The sequence below is a fragment of the Stigmatopora nigra genome, chromosome 14 (genome assembly GCF_051989575.1).
Source record: "Stigmatopora nigra isolate UIUO_SnigA chromosome 14, RoL_Snig_1.1, whole genome shotgun sequence".
NCBI lineage: Eukaryota > Metazoa > Chordata > Actinopteri > Syngnathiformes > Syngnathidae > Stigmatopora > Stigmatopora nigra.
Genome location: NC_135521.1, coordinates 2,457,834 through 2,472,877, shown reverse-complemented (window position 1 = coordinate 2,472,877; position 15,044 = coordinate 2,457,834). Strand labels below are relative to the sequence as shown.

At 36.1% G+C, this 15,044-nt stretch overlaps 1 protein-coding gene across 2 annotated transcripts in view; it reads left to right on the top strand.

Moving 5' to 3' along the window:
- The first annotated feature begins 13,995 nt into the window (after positions 1-13,995).
- Positions 13,996-15,044, top strand: part of il1rapl2 (interleukin 1 receptor accessory protein-like 2) — a 122,105-nt gene continuing 121,056 nt past the window's right edge. Inside the window, exon 1 of one of the 2 annotated variants that reach the window (XM_077733245.1) lies at positions 13,996-14,706. The gene's annotated coding sequence lies outside the window, so the exon portion shown is untranslated. Of the gene's footprint in view, positions 14,792-15,044 lie in introns of both variants that reach the window. The other variant, XM_077733244.1, reaches the window with a different exon arrangement.

The window sequence follows — 15,044 nt, the reverse complement described above, 5'->3', positions numbered from 1 at the left end:
TGACTTCAATATAGTAGAGGGTAAGGAATGGGGAATAGGAGTATGTTTAGTAACCAAAATATATTCTTGCAGGCAAGGTTGTTGCTCTAGAGTCTACATAGGCTATATAGGCTGTCATTCTAATTCAATCTCCTTCAGGGGAAGACAATTTATGGGTTTCATAGGGGTGCCCTGAGAGTTAGGCAGCATTCTTTGTCCAATTGTACAGGCACAAACATACTAGAAATATCAGAAGGTACATTATTTTGTGTGAAACTGTGGTAAAACTGAGTATTTTTCATTTATTTGATTATTTTTTTGTCATGGTGGCCAAGTGGTTAGTGAGTCAGCCTCATAGTTCCAAAGGTGTGGGTTTGATCCCAGGTTGGTCATCATTTGCAAGTACTTTGGTTCCCTCCCACATTTTGATGAAAGACTAGACCACACCTTAGATTTTAGGGTGGGTGTAGATTTTTGTCCCAACCAATCCAGGACAGATACTTTGACCAATGAGATTTCTGCAGAAAACAAGAAGCACCAGACTGCAATCAACTGATTGCAATTGTAGGACATTATATTAGTTAAAAGGTGTCTTCTTTTTGTGTTGTGATGAAAAAATGGCACTGATACCAGCACCAGTGGGAATTGAGCCCAAGTATGTCAATTGGGTGAACCTCTCCACCATCAGGTGACTTTGTGTGTAAATCTTAGGTGGAATATTTCCATAGTATTTTCTATCTTGCTGTAGTCATCAGGGTAAGCAGAGTAAATGTTCTTTTTTTTTGCTTCAGGGGGTCCAACCAGTCTTCATTAAGTAAACACAAATATTGCCTCCCTGTGGTTTTCTACTTGCCTCTAAGACTTAACAGCATAACAGCAAATATGCTTATGTTTAGTAATTTCATTATATGGAACTCCAGAGATCATAAACATAAAAAATATGGAATATATGAAGCCCCAGGAATCTACTTATTGTTTCAAAGGTTTAATATACCGGGAAATTAATCACTGTACAAATTACTATGACGCAGTACTCATTCAGGACATGCAGAGCAAAACAATTAAGCTATTAGACAAGTAATCATCTTTGTTTTACACTGGAGAGGAGAATATACAAATTAAGTGAGTTTCCATTATTTTCTCTCTTGTTTTTTTAATCATTCTTTTTCCTTTGTTATTTAATTACTGGTTGTGTTTATCTGTGCAGCCTGCAACGTAAGAATATGACACATTTCACATATTAATATGGAGGTTGAGTATAAACCACACACTTGTTTATTCTTGACATCAAGGTTCATTTACACAGCTGTAATGGAAAATAAGATATAAACAACAGACTGAGGTACATAAACACACACACTGTCACCAAAAGATGATAATTTAAGGTGACAAGACGTACGCACACAAGGACGTCAATGCATCGTGGCATGTAGATCAGCCGTGACTCTGACCACTTTGGCACCTGTCACTTTTTGTTTTCTTGCCCTGTTCCATCCTTCATTATTCTCCAGCATGACTATCTTCATTTTATTTACAAATGCTGACCAACTCCCTTTTTTATGCACTCTTGAGACTCCAACTCACTCACTTAAGTAATCTCTTGTTTTGACACTACGTGTTATTTATTAAAAAGTATGGCCAACTTCTCTGAATTGAGAGTTGGTCTTTGTCGCACTATGTTAGGCTTCCTATCAGTTAAGAATCATGTGTGCACCAAAGACTTCTGTAGGGGACTTGTTGTTGTGTTTTTTAGTGTTTAATGTCAAATAAATGCATGCAAGAAGGAGTTTTGATAATCATGTAGTCTAAAAATTTGTTTTTTCATACTTATATAGTGCAATCATTGAAAACAATTGGGTTTTCACCACAGAAAAAAATAGGAAACATGCAGACAAGATAGTCCTTTGTACAATGCAAAGTGTACTAAAAAAAAAAAGATTTATTTTTCTCATTTTTTGCATTTGTGGTGTTGAAAACCTTCGCCTGCTCCACTCAAAAATGAAGTTGAACTGCATTACAAATGCAATTTATCATACTTTGGGGTAGTCGGCTGAGAGAGCAAATACATAAACACACATGATTGTGTTATTGTTAGTTTTTCTATCTTTGCAGTTTGATTTTGGGAGAATAGTTCCTTTTACACTAGACTATGAAATGGAACCCTATTCATTCAACATATTCTTTTTTGTGAATCAGCAAATGTCCTGCTACCCATTGATATTAAGAGATCACTTTGCTTCAGGCTAATCAGTGTGACATTTTGATGTGATTGCCTTGTCTTTAGTTCTTAAGCACACTTTGATTTAACACCATTGGCAAACTCCATTTGACAGCTCAGAATAATGATGCATGACCAATGCCCTTTAAGCATGCTAACCACACTAGACATTGTAGAAAATTGTACAACATTACTCGGATATGTACTTGAAAAGCACTAGATGTTTTTAGTACATTAATTCATTTTCAACACAGGATCACAGGGTGCTGGAGCCAATCCTTGATGAATTCGAGTGACAGGTGGACTACACCCTAAACTCGTTGTTTGTCAGTCGTAGTACACACACAAGAACAGACAAATATTCCAAATCAATGTCACACAACCATCCAAGTAGTCTAAAATGTGTAGAAATAGCTTCACTATTGTGGAATTATTAGTATTATATTTTTTTTACTATACAATATTGGCTAAAACTGTCATTATCTATATACTTCAACACATGGAAGTCCCAAAGGGCAAACCACATAATGGCTAATCTGACAAAATAGTATGGAAATTTAAATTGAGGTAAGCAACTCAATTAAAACCCTGAATGTGTTTTCCTTTGCCCTGAATTAGCATAAGTGCCAAGAATGTTAATATGATGTTTGGTATAGATTTATAGCTTTGACATTTTACAAAATTTTCCAAGATAACATCTCCAGACACCCCAACTACACAAAATCTTAATATGGCAGTAGCATGAGGTGAATATTAACTCAGTCACTGCCACTGAGAATGAAAACTTACTCAACTGAGCTGTCTGGGATATTTAGCGACCATGTTTTACTGCCATTGACAACGAGAGGCATTCAATCCCAAATATTTTGGACTGTATTTTCATCATCATGCATAAAGAGGAGGATTTGTGTGCAGCCACCAAAAATGCATCACTTGTTTATTTTGAGGATAGGCTGGAAATCAAGGTGCATGCCATTTTCCTGACACTTGTAAATGCAATTGAAATACATTTGAATAATGAAGCATACTTACATACTGGTGAGATTTGTCTGGATTGCCTTTAAAAAGGCCCTCGATGTTGTGGGTCTGAGTACGTAGATGTAGACAGTTTTTTAAATTTTCCCTAGTGCAGATTTTGTTCTCGTTTGATCTTTTATTTAATCATCTTTTTTCCCACCTTCTTATGTAATTATTTCATGCCAACCTACGCCACATTGGTGGTCATTTATGGTTCTTGGGAAATGCTTATTGGGTAGTGATTGATTTAAATCCCTAACATAAAACACATCCTCCACACTTTTATGAGTTGTTCTCTTTTATCTTTTCGATTAAAGGGAGTTTGGTCTCATGACAAAAACATTTCCCTTGTCATATGCGATCTGGAAAGACAAAATCTTCCCCAGTGCCCCATGAAATAATTAGCCTACAAGTCCCGTGTACATGTGATAATGACACGTTTTCTGTCTTATGTCTGAGGAAAGTATGTGTATCACACAAAAGTACACATATGTCGATATTATGAGTCTTTTCCCCCATAAATAACAAGTCATTTAAAGAAACTATGACACTAATTAATCTTACATGATTAAAGAAATGTTGCTATCCTTTTGATTCTGTATATTTGTAAGCATACAGTCAATTAATAATAGAATAAATAAAATGAATACTTAAGAACTTTGACTTTTGGTGGTGGATTTACAAACTCAACCCAATGCACCGTTAATTTTCTTTGTCCAGAAGTATCTACATAACTTTTGTGGTACTATACTGGACTTCATTAATCTCCCCAATTAAACCGTCAATACGATACTGTGTTCGGCATACTTAGTTTGTGTGAGAGCGCATTTGCATGGTCGTCATGAATTGCCTGGCACTCTACTCTATATGCATACCCCAGGTGTACATCTTGTTTGCATTATTTGTTCACTGTTGGCACGTACTTCAAAACATCTTAACTGCCCGAAGCGTCAAAATGTAAAGTGGAAAACAACATGCTGATTTCATGTAATAATAAAACAAAAACCCTGAGGTGAAAAAAAAGCTTGAAGTGACATGAATGCAAACATGCATGAACCTTAGCAGACTTGGCGGACCATTAAATATTTTCTAGTAGATTATGTTTTGTTCAAAGCAAGTTACTGCACAAAATATGCTAATCAGATAAAACAAAATAGAGTAGAGGATCTACCAGGTTATGTTCAATGGTGGGAGCACAACTTTATGATAGTTAATAAATATGCACTATTTTGAATCTCACATGTATACTCAATACTTTGTTTTTACTAGTATTTACCTTAAGAAGAAAATATAAAGAGCTATCTGCAAAAAAATGCAATCTAATGATGATTAATTTTAATCCCGAATATATATTCTGATGTACCTTTCTATAAAATATGTATTGTCAGTTTAATCCATTTGTTAGTATAATTTCATCATCCTATTCAATTATTTTCCTCCTCCTGTATTATATTTCAAATGTGGTGGGATAGCAGTATTGTATTACCAGGAGGCTTAACATATCTCACAACATGCTTGTGCATAACAAAATGTATATAAATGTCCATAAAAGAGATTATATTAATCATCCACCAGCCAGTATGCCATCACTTAAAATGACTATGAGCCAACTCCAGTCCTGGAGGGCCCTTATCCAGTCTATTTTCAATATATCCCTCCTCTACCACCTCCAAATGAAATGATCAACTCATCAGCAAGTTGTCCAAGAGCCCTTTCTGATTGGAAGAGATACGTGGACATCAGACATTGAGGACCAGAGTTCTTGACCCCTGCTAGAGGCAAATTCAATGACTTCTTTAGTGATCAGGGAAATATTAATGTGAGGCCTCCAAAGGCTAGTCAACAATCAGCCATTAGGTTTTGTACAGTAGTGGTCACTGCAGTAGTTTGAAATTGTTCAAGTCTTGCCATTAAATAAGAGCAGACCCTGTGAAATACTTTCTAGTATTTTTGAAAAGCTGTCTTCTGCACTCAGCTATCACCTCTGTGAACTTATTTTTTCCCAAGTTGCCCCTCATCTCCTTGTATGGTTTTCTTTCAAGAAGCCAGCAGGATTTCAATAAAAGATATATCCGATGATATGTACTGATTTATTGGCTGACTGATAGAAGAAGATGTAGAGGCCGGTGAATGTCAGATAGTCTGAATTTACAATCAAATTCAACAAACTCTCCCACAAAAGTAGTTCTTTCATGCAGTTATCCATCAAAAGTATTAACAAGTTGTTCAATTATCTTTCACAGTAGTTTAAATGTCCATATTTTAACAGAAGTTCTCAAATTTGTGGCATTCACAGAAAATTAAGGGCAATTTTCATTAGGATTTTCATTAGAATTAATCTAGTAAACTCCAAAGGTCACATACCATATAGCAATGTATAAAACATAATCATAGAATCAACCTCATGATCAAATACCAACTTAAAAATATGCTTTTGTTTAATTCTAATAGCTCACACTTTCAATTTTGGAGTTTTCCCCCTAAGTCTGTTTACTTCTAATAGAAATATCCTTTTTTCCATACAATTTCCCTGCAGGAATCATTGAAGTTTTATCACACCTAACATAAAATACCTGCAGTTAAGCATGGAAAAACTCATCGTGACCCGCTGTTCTTCCCTGACAGTTTTAGTCTGACAGCAGGGATGTCAAAGGTCTGTTAATAGCTTGACTTCCAGCTGCTGAAGTTTGTCCTACATGTCATCTTCCTTCTCACCGAAGTGAAATAGTACAGTCATTAAAGGGCATGATTCACTTTTATGGCAAAGGCATGTCCTATTCCAACTAAGATGTTTACTGCCTATGTTGATACTATCAATGATTTATACTAACGTTCTAAAAAAACAAAACTATCTTGAGTGAAAGATTAAATGGATTATGTAAATGTAAATACTTGTACCCTTTAATAATTCCCTTATGATCAAAAAGTACCATTTATATATTCACACACTCCAAACTGAGGATATTAAACCACATATTTATGTGATTTGTGTATTTTAAAAATACATTGTGTAGAATAGGTTCATTTCTGATCAAACTGAGATGTGGATTTCTATTGGTTGGAAAAATAACTGCTTTTTGGTTTGAATGAGTTCTTAAATATTAGGCATAAAAAAGTAAATTATGGAAGTTAAAAAAAATATGCAAAATATTCTGTGTTGGGGATGCAATTATAGCAAAGTAAACTTGATTTTGTCCCCCAAAATAAGTTTTCAAGACTTCTTTTTCAATAAGGAAAAGGTGCAAAAAGTTTTCTGTTCTTATGTATGATGAAATAATATTGACAAAGGAAATCAATCAACATGCTCCCTGGCGTCCTTGGTTTAAATATTTAAATGTCTGTAAAATTCCTGCTCCAAGATAAACATTTACATAGCGTTTGATAATTATTATTTGAACTAGCTAGCGATCCATTTCTACCTTCTGGCAGAGCCGCACAGTGTTTACGCACGCACGCTTGGGCCAGTCCATTGCCGAAACATCATCTGTCGTAGAAAGTAACACTTCAGTGGCTGCACAAAATTTTCATCAGTGTTAAATAGGTGCTCATGTCCTCACCTCCCATGGATAACATAGTCTGCAATGTCAGCCACTTTCCTGTTCTCTGACCTTGTGATTTTTGCCATGAACTTGTGAGAAAAATACATTATGCTCCCAAAATGGCTTAATGTACAGTCTATTAATATTCTATCCACACTGTAATCACATTCTAATACAAAATTTTGCATGTGTATGCCTGATCTTTTTATGTAAATGTTGCAATGCATGTGTTTTTCATATCATGGGTGAGGTGTTATATAATGAGCTTCATTTAGAAGAGAGAGAAAGAGTGGGAAGGATGTAAAAGTAGGAGGAAATGGAGACAAAATCTGAGAATAATTGAAATACTACTTTTAGATATATCTTTGCTTGAAGGTTTGTTATCCGCTGGGTTTTCTAAAAGATCACCAACCAAATTATACCCGCAACTGATTTGAAACCTGTTCATTGCCATGTAAAATATTCTTTTCTAATTATAAGTGATTCGCAATAGCCCAAAGCATACAGAAAGCATTCATCCATTCATGTTCTGTACCGCACTTCTTCAAAAAGGTTGCTGGAGCTTATTATGGTGTATTTGGTGTGGAAGGATTATGACACCCTAGACTGGTCACCAGTCAGCTGGAGAGGAAAATAGAGAGACAGACAACCAATTGCACAACCAATCATACCACTGTCAAGCAGGAATCGACCCTAAACTTACCCACACTGAAGTCAGGCAAGTGAACTATAGAAAGCTTGTAGTAACTTAAAGTCTTATAATTCTAATAATCTACAAAATCGGGTGGTAACATTGAGGAGGTCAAATTTGTTGCATAAAGGTGAACATAATGAGCATTTTGCATTAACAGAATGCAATTCTTAGTTAATTACAACAAAAATAATGCCTCATTTTATCAAATATTGTATACATTCTGTTACTACATGCATTATGTATACTATTATTATTATGCAGGGCCAACATAGGGGTCATGGGATGTATTACATAGCAAGATGTATGTCTTATGTTTGAAAATCTGGCTATAAAGTTGAACTTGACTTAACTTCATTTTACAAGCTTGGTTGTGGAATGGATTATGGATAAACAAAAATATGTGGCAATGAGCTTCTAAAACTTAGGTCTGAAGCCAAGAATGGTGAACCCACGGAATAGAATAATGTCACACGAATAGGTTGAAGATTTCCTACATGTCTAAAAATGTCCAGACTGGTTACACAAGCACACTGTTGCTAAGTGAGCATGCAGGCGAAATGGAAAGAAAAAAAATCAAACAATTGGATCAAAAGATGGAATGTGATTTTTCCTCTGTTTCAAATTGCTGTTTTGTGTATGCTGCCTTATCTCCACACAGGAAACCAGTGTGGGTTGTAAACACTCTGGGCTATTCCGGCTTTCCTCTTGTATCGGTACTGTAAGCATGCATGTGTGTGTGTGTGTAGTATATGTGTGTGTGAGTATGTGGGTGTGTGCAATGATTCGCCAAAAAGAGTGTGTATTGTGGTGTGGGTGTTTGCCAGATAGATGTGAACAGGTCTTTTCTAAAGCAGGGGTAGAAGAAAAGATCAAGAGAGGGTTCGTCACTGAAAAAGATACACTGGCTTCTCAAAATTCTCAGAATTTCAGAGATATTTGTGAAAAACATGGCTGCATTTTTGTACGTTTCATGCAATAACCCAACTTTATTGTAGTGTAAAGCATAAAATACATGGTAAATTAATGATGCAAATATTTTTGTCGTCAAAAGGGGTAGATGTAAATGCCTTTTGAAAGCATTTTGTCCAATAGGCGAAGAAAGAAAATGAATAAAGGCAAGAAAATTGATGCACTAGTTGACCCACAGCATATAAATGCAGGAAAGAAAAGGTAAATAGTGGTGTTGAGAGGTGGTACATTGAAAATTGGATAACACAGTGAGGAGATAAGGCTGGTTCCATTGGGCAGTGAAGTAGTGGAAGAGTGGATTTGAATTGCAGGGGTGTAGGGGTATTGAAGGAAGCGCAAAAGCTTTTACAAGCACCATCAGGGAGGCTCTGGATATATCCCCCCCTTAACAAAGCAGGAGGAACATGTGGGAAAAGAATTGCACTTCAAAGTATTAACTCATCAGAGAGCTTTTGTGTGTCGGAACATTCAGCAGCACACTCACAGCCTGCTGCTTCATTAGGTGCTGCACTAACCTGATGTAATCATATTGAATGCACAAAAATACATCTATGTTCAAAACCTTTTTTGGGAATTCATTATACAGTGGTTTGGAAAAGTAGCAGCTTACTTCTAAAATGTATTTTACTGCATAGTTTTACCCAAATTTTCTGTTCTCGATTTTTGGTGAGTAAAATATGGTTATATTTCCAAATAATATTTCAATTGTATGAGGTTATTATTGATTTTTTTTTATATGTCGCAGCTGTAGCTGCAGTAGAGGTTTTATAGCTACATTATAGTTTTTGAGGATTGGATTGATTTGCTGTGAAGGCGCTGCTATAAATTTCACGGACCGCCACTGATTTAGAATTTGGCTTTTTGACCAATTTTAAACCAATTTCATTTACTTTTTTAGCTTTTGTTTTTGATTACGGTATCATAGTCGCATATGACCATTCAAATATCCGATTGTTCGTAAATAACCTTGAAGTACACGTTGAAATATCTGCACCAAATGATAAAAGTCTTTGCCGCCTTTGGTGGTACTTTCATTTGGATTATAAGTGGGTGTTCACTTGTATGTTCAAAAGTACAGAAAAGTCTGTGTGGGTGCTATACGGAGCACACAATCTCTCATTTTAAAAAGTGCCCCGACTTTTTCCTCACTTCCATTTCAGTTCACTTTTAAGTGTTTTCTTACAGTTTGACTGTGTTGCTGTTGTATTGTTTTGACTAACCGGACATGATTTAATTGGAGTGACAGATAGAAAAGCAACTTTTGTGCACATCCACCACACACAGTGTTATTCTTATTGTTTTGGCTCTTTAAAGAAGTATCTCAATGATGTTAAAAATACAATTGGATGTGAATTGTAGGCATTTTATCCCTCAAAACAATTCTTCCCACTAAAATCCATTGGTAAATTTTTTGAGATTTTAAAGAAAAGTTAAGAAAAAATAATTCCATTTAGCTCATGTACAGACAACACGCTTAACTTAACTTAGTTTTATAGTGAGTGGAGAAATAGATAGAAAGAAATACATGTCAAAAGATATCAATGACAGTTGCGGTACAAATAATAAGGCTTTTAATTTTATTTGCATAACAATGAGGAAAGGTTTAATAACGGTGGGGTAACCCCATTGTATATGAAATATCATTTTCTGAGTCTGTATTTCTGCCAGCAAGGTTGAGCTTTCATGTGTTGGAGTGAAAATATGTGTCTCTTTCCAAGAATATGAAAATGAAATTCTACTGTCTAAACAAATTAATTCAATTCATGCTTTTCATATGGAAGGCTGATGCGTGTTGTGTGTTTTATGGTAAAGGATATTTTTAGTGGGTGGCGTCAACTTTGACTCTTTCTATTGGGGAATGAAATGCTTTGTATTATGAATCAACATATGAAAGGAATCATTTGCATAATTCAAAGCGTAAAACACATGTAGAGTTCTCTTTTTTTTTACTTTGTTATTCACGCATAAAACATTTCTGATATGTATACATAAAAACAACAAGATTTGCCTTCATTTCTACATAGGAATTAGAGAACTTCTGTAATACATGAGTTCTACTTAGTATTAAAAAAAGTCTACTCTGAACATTTAAAACAGACATGCAATAATGCAATTTGCATTGACTTAGGAGGATGATTTTTCTTTCTATTTAAATAAAGCTCAATGGATAGCATTAAATCTAATGCTGTGTTCAATAAATAAACCTAAAAATTACATTGTGCGCCTCATTTACGTTGGCACCTCTACTTACAAATTAACCGGTCTCCAAAGTGTTTTTGTAACTTGAATTTTTTTGTCATTAAAGACACATTTTCCATGAAATAAAAGCCTTAACCTGTTAACATTGTTTATGCAGTGCATGTCACACAGGTCAGTGTTACATATGAGAAAACTTGATGATGTTTGCAACTAAGATATCTTTTCGAATCTAATTAATGAATTAATTGATCATCTTCAGGTAAACACCCTTCTCAAACGTTCAAACGCCCCCCTTTATCTCTCCCTAAACTAATTTCAACTTCCACTCCAGTACTTCATCTACTTTCTGCCGCCTTGCTGTTTTTCTATATTCATTGCAAGCTCAGCTGTCCGGCAGGGCAAGCAACTTGCTGTTTTAGCTTTCAGCTCACTTTGCTCTGTCATGCATTTTCAAATTTTACTTTTCTTTATATTCATCCATCTTTTTTTTTTTTTACTTTTGGCCTCTAGCATGGCTTTAAAAAGCAAGAACTGGGTAGTCAAGTGACTGATCTTTTTGTGGTTATATATATACGGAAATACAAAGAAGGAAAATAAATTGAAAAAGAAAAATTGGGTAGGAAATAACAACAGAGGTAGTCCATCACCAATTTCAAGTCGACTTCAATTGCAATTCACAACACAGGGTGTTTTTCTTTCTATGAAGCGTGGTATTGCTTCAGAAAAAAAAAAAGATGGATTGCTTTAACAATGTGAAAATTGCCTCTACAACATGTTGCCGTATCTATGAAGGACATTTTGAAAGTGTAAGACCACATTGTATTCGCAAATTTTTGGGATTCACTATTTAATTTGTACAAGAATAGGCTCTAGCACCCCCATTTCAAGACCACCTCCATGATTGCCAAGTATGATGGCAGCCCGATGCCAAATGATATATTAACAAGTCAATGAAGCTCATTTTCCGTTTAATGCCAAATGAATACTTCATCTTGATAGAAGCAAATAAGTTAGAAATGTTAAATTAACAACTATCCAAGTGATTTATGTGTTTAGATACTGAAATGTGTTTGTCATTTTGGTTGTCCAAAGCGCCCACTCCTCCCTAAATAGCTTGCAGAGTTCTCTTAGTGCTAATTAGAATTAAAAACAGCAATGAGTGTGCATGTGTCAAAGCAAGTGAGGGAAAACAAAATGTTAACCACAGACGAAGGCAATTAAGCCTCCTTTTTAACATACTTGCTTATAGCTCGTTTTAAGTCCTCTGTTTCTTGTTCTGCATCACCAATTTCTTGTCTTCATTTCCATCTGTGACTGAAAAAATCTTCATTTTATTCTCTATAATAAATAAATACACCAAAAAATGATTCAGACAGAGTTATATTTAAAAAGATAGTGGGTGGTTAAAACATCCATGATTGGATTTTTAGTGGAATAGCAGTTTAACAAATTAAGATGAATACGTACTAAAAGACAGTCAATTTGGCAGATAGTAAGATTTCGATTTTAAAAATGAGGCAAGAAAAGGTTCACAGTTTGAATGTTGGGTTTAATAGGAAATAATCTTTTAGCGGCATCTACTTTACACGTGGATTAAAAAAATCAATCTCAATCAAACTGGATTGGAAGTCTATTGCTGTCAATGGCAGTCAAATATGATCACTTAATGTGAGCCTTTTATTGGATTTGAGGTCTTCAATTGTAAATACCACGTTGCTCTTGTATATAAAACAATGTGATTGTGGTGTAATTGATATGGGCACGAGCAAATCCATAATTTAGGGCAAATGATTTGGGAGTAAACACTTTTATGAGCAGTTTATCATCATCTCACAGTCATTTTTTTTCATTGCAGTGGCCAGACTGGCAGATTGTGGTCTGCTGTAAACACCATAACTGTAAACCATGAGTACCCCAATATTTAAAGAGAGAAAAAATGTATATATACAAATATTGTCACACTGCGTACCCTGGTTAGCAAGACAGACATTAGGTTGGGGCCATTAAAAGAGTTCATAATAACCGCAGGTGACTTAAAAATTCTAATTATTTGTGTAAAATAGTTATGTTGATGATTATAATGTCACTCTCAGCCTCAGGCCTCTGATTCATCCAATTGTTTTCCCACGTAATCTCCCAAACCTGATATATTTTCAGGATTTTCTGCATCAGTGATTTAACAATCATGAGAGATGATCTTGGATGCTGGAGGAAAAGTAGTCCATTTTGCTGAAGTAGTATGCTTAAAATGGAGAAAAATTGTTGATAGATTTCAATACTGTGTATTTATTCCACATGTAGAGCATTCATATTAACTACATATGCATTGGAAGGAACAAAACAGCTTTCCACTTGTTGTCATTGATGTTATAGAAAATATGATGCCTGCCAAAATGCCTATGGGTTTGGTGTTCGACCAAACCAGGTTAGAAGTATCTCTTAGACAGAGAGAGTGGGGGGATAGATAGAGAGAGGAAGGGAGGAGAGAGAAATGGTGGGAGGGAGAGAAAGGGAGAGGAGAGAGAGGAGAGAAAGATAGAGGTGGAGGGAGTGTGAGATAGAGAGTGAGAGGGAGAGATAAAGAGGTAGAGGGAGAGAGAGATTTTGTTGGCATGTCGGGTGGGAAACTCTAATCTATTTTATAAAGGTGTATCGCCCATTAGATTTGCATGGTTTGCTTGGAAAGATATGGCCATGTAATGCTGCCTTTTCCAAGCTGCTTTACTAGAATACTGAAGAGATCTGCAGCCTTGACCAGCAGCCTGCCTTTTCAGTTGTTGCCTGCTTCATTCCTTTTGCGGGGCCACAGTTGACTTTGTAGTCCAATAAATAAATTTCTTATAAAGTATTGTAAAACCAAATAAAGGGATAGGGCAAGTTCAAGGGGGGAATAGTAAGAGTGTCAACCACTATAAAGCCTTGTTTGCATGCTCTGTTAAAACAACTGATTTGAAGCAGTTATTCTTTATACTACAGTAATGGGTTTATAACACTTTGCAACCAAAAGGGGGCAGCACAATGGCACTTTTCCTCCTACAACCCACGTACAAAAGCCCCCTCTCCCCTCTCCTCTAAGTTGCTCTGCAACATTTGAGGTCAAAATGATGAATAATAATTTTATGTGTAGAAAAGCATATGGCAAAAACACAATGCAAAAACCTAGTAATCCCTATGGGTAGGTTTATTGTGGGTATGAATGTCCTATCTTTAAAGTATTCATAAAAACTATTGGGTTGCAGTGAATGTGTTATGAAGAATTTAAATTCTTATTTCATGGTGCCTTTCCGTGGAGATGAAGTTATTTAGGATTGGCAAAAAGGAGGAGAGAGATGATAATGATGATGAGGAGGAGGTGAGGAGAAAGAGGGGGCGGCACATTCCTTCACTGGGAAAAGTGGAGTTGATCTGTCACATAGTCACTGGAAGAGAGTCCGTTGTGTGGTCGAAAGAGAAGACATTCATCCTCTCAAAATCTCTCAGCATCTTTCTCCCTTCACATCACGACAAAAGATGTGACTTAACATCTTTTTTTTTGCAATCCAGTGAAGGCTGGCAGAAGACTGATCATCGGGGGTTTTCCAACATGCGCTTTTTGGTGGAATTTGGAAGAAAAGGGTAGAAAAAAAGCTGAAAACTTGGAGGTGGACATGGTTGAACGTGTTTTTGGAATATACATTGGGAGGCGCACGTTTGCATCAGACGCCACTTTTCACCAGGATTTGGCATGTTTGGGATGTTACGGACAGAATTGAAGACGACTCTTATAATAAATTGGCAGTCAATTATCACTTGACACTGAGGACGTGATAGAAAAACATACGAATGGAGAACGATTGACTTAAAGTTCTATATTACGAAAATCCTTTGCTATGTATGGACATTGATTTTTTAATTGTGTACGCCTCACAATGACTTCATTTTGGATGCGTAAAAGTGGACCAACGTCCCCAGAATAATGCACGAACCCACACGGATCCAAGTGAAGATTGCATGAGTCTTTATTCATTTTGAACCCAGAAAGTTCGCTTTTTTTGAGAGAGGAAAAGCGATTGTCTGGGAGGAGAAACGCTTGACTGCAGCGTTGAAAAGAGAGGAGAGGTTGGATTATTTTTATGTGATTGTCCTCGTTTACCATCATAACATTGACGTTTTTGTTTTTGGACGCTGGACTTGTAGGTAAGATGCTGTCACGGAGAAATTTGACGCGTGTGTGTGTGTGTGTGTGTGGGGGGGTGGGGGGGGGGGGCAACTTGCCAAGTTTATGTGTTGGGGTGCGTGCATGTGTGCGTCATGGCAGGTTTAAGTGGGCATGCATGCTTTGCAGAGACAAATTTGCGTGTGTGCATTGCATGGAAGCCAAGACAAATATCTTTTTATAAAGAAGTATTCAGTGATTTACGTTTTAATAAAACCCCACCCACAAACACCC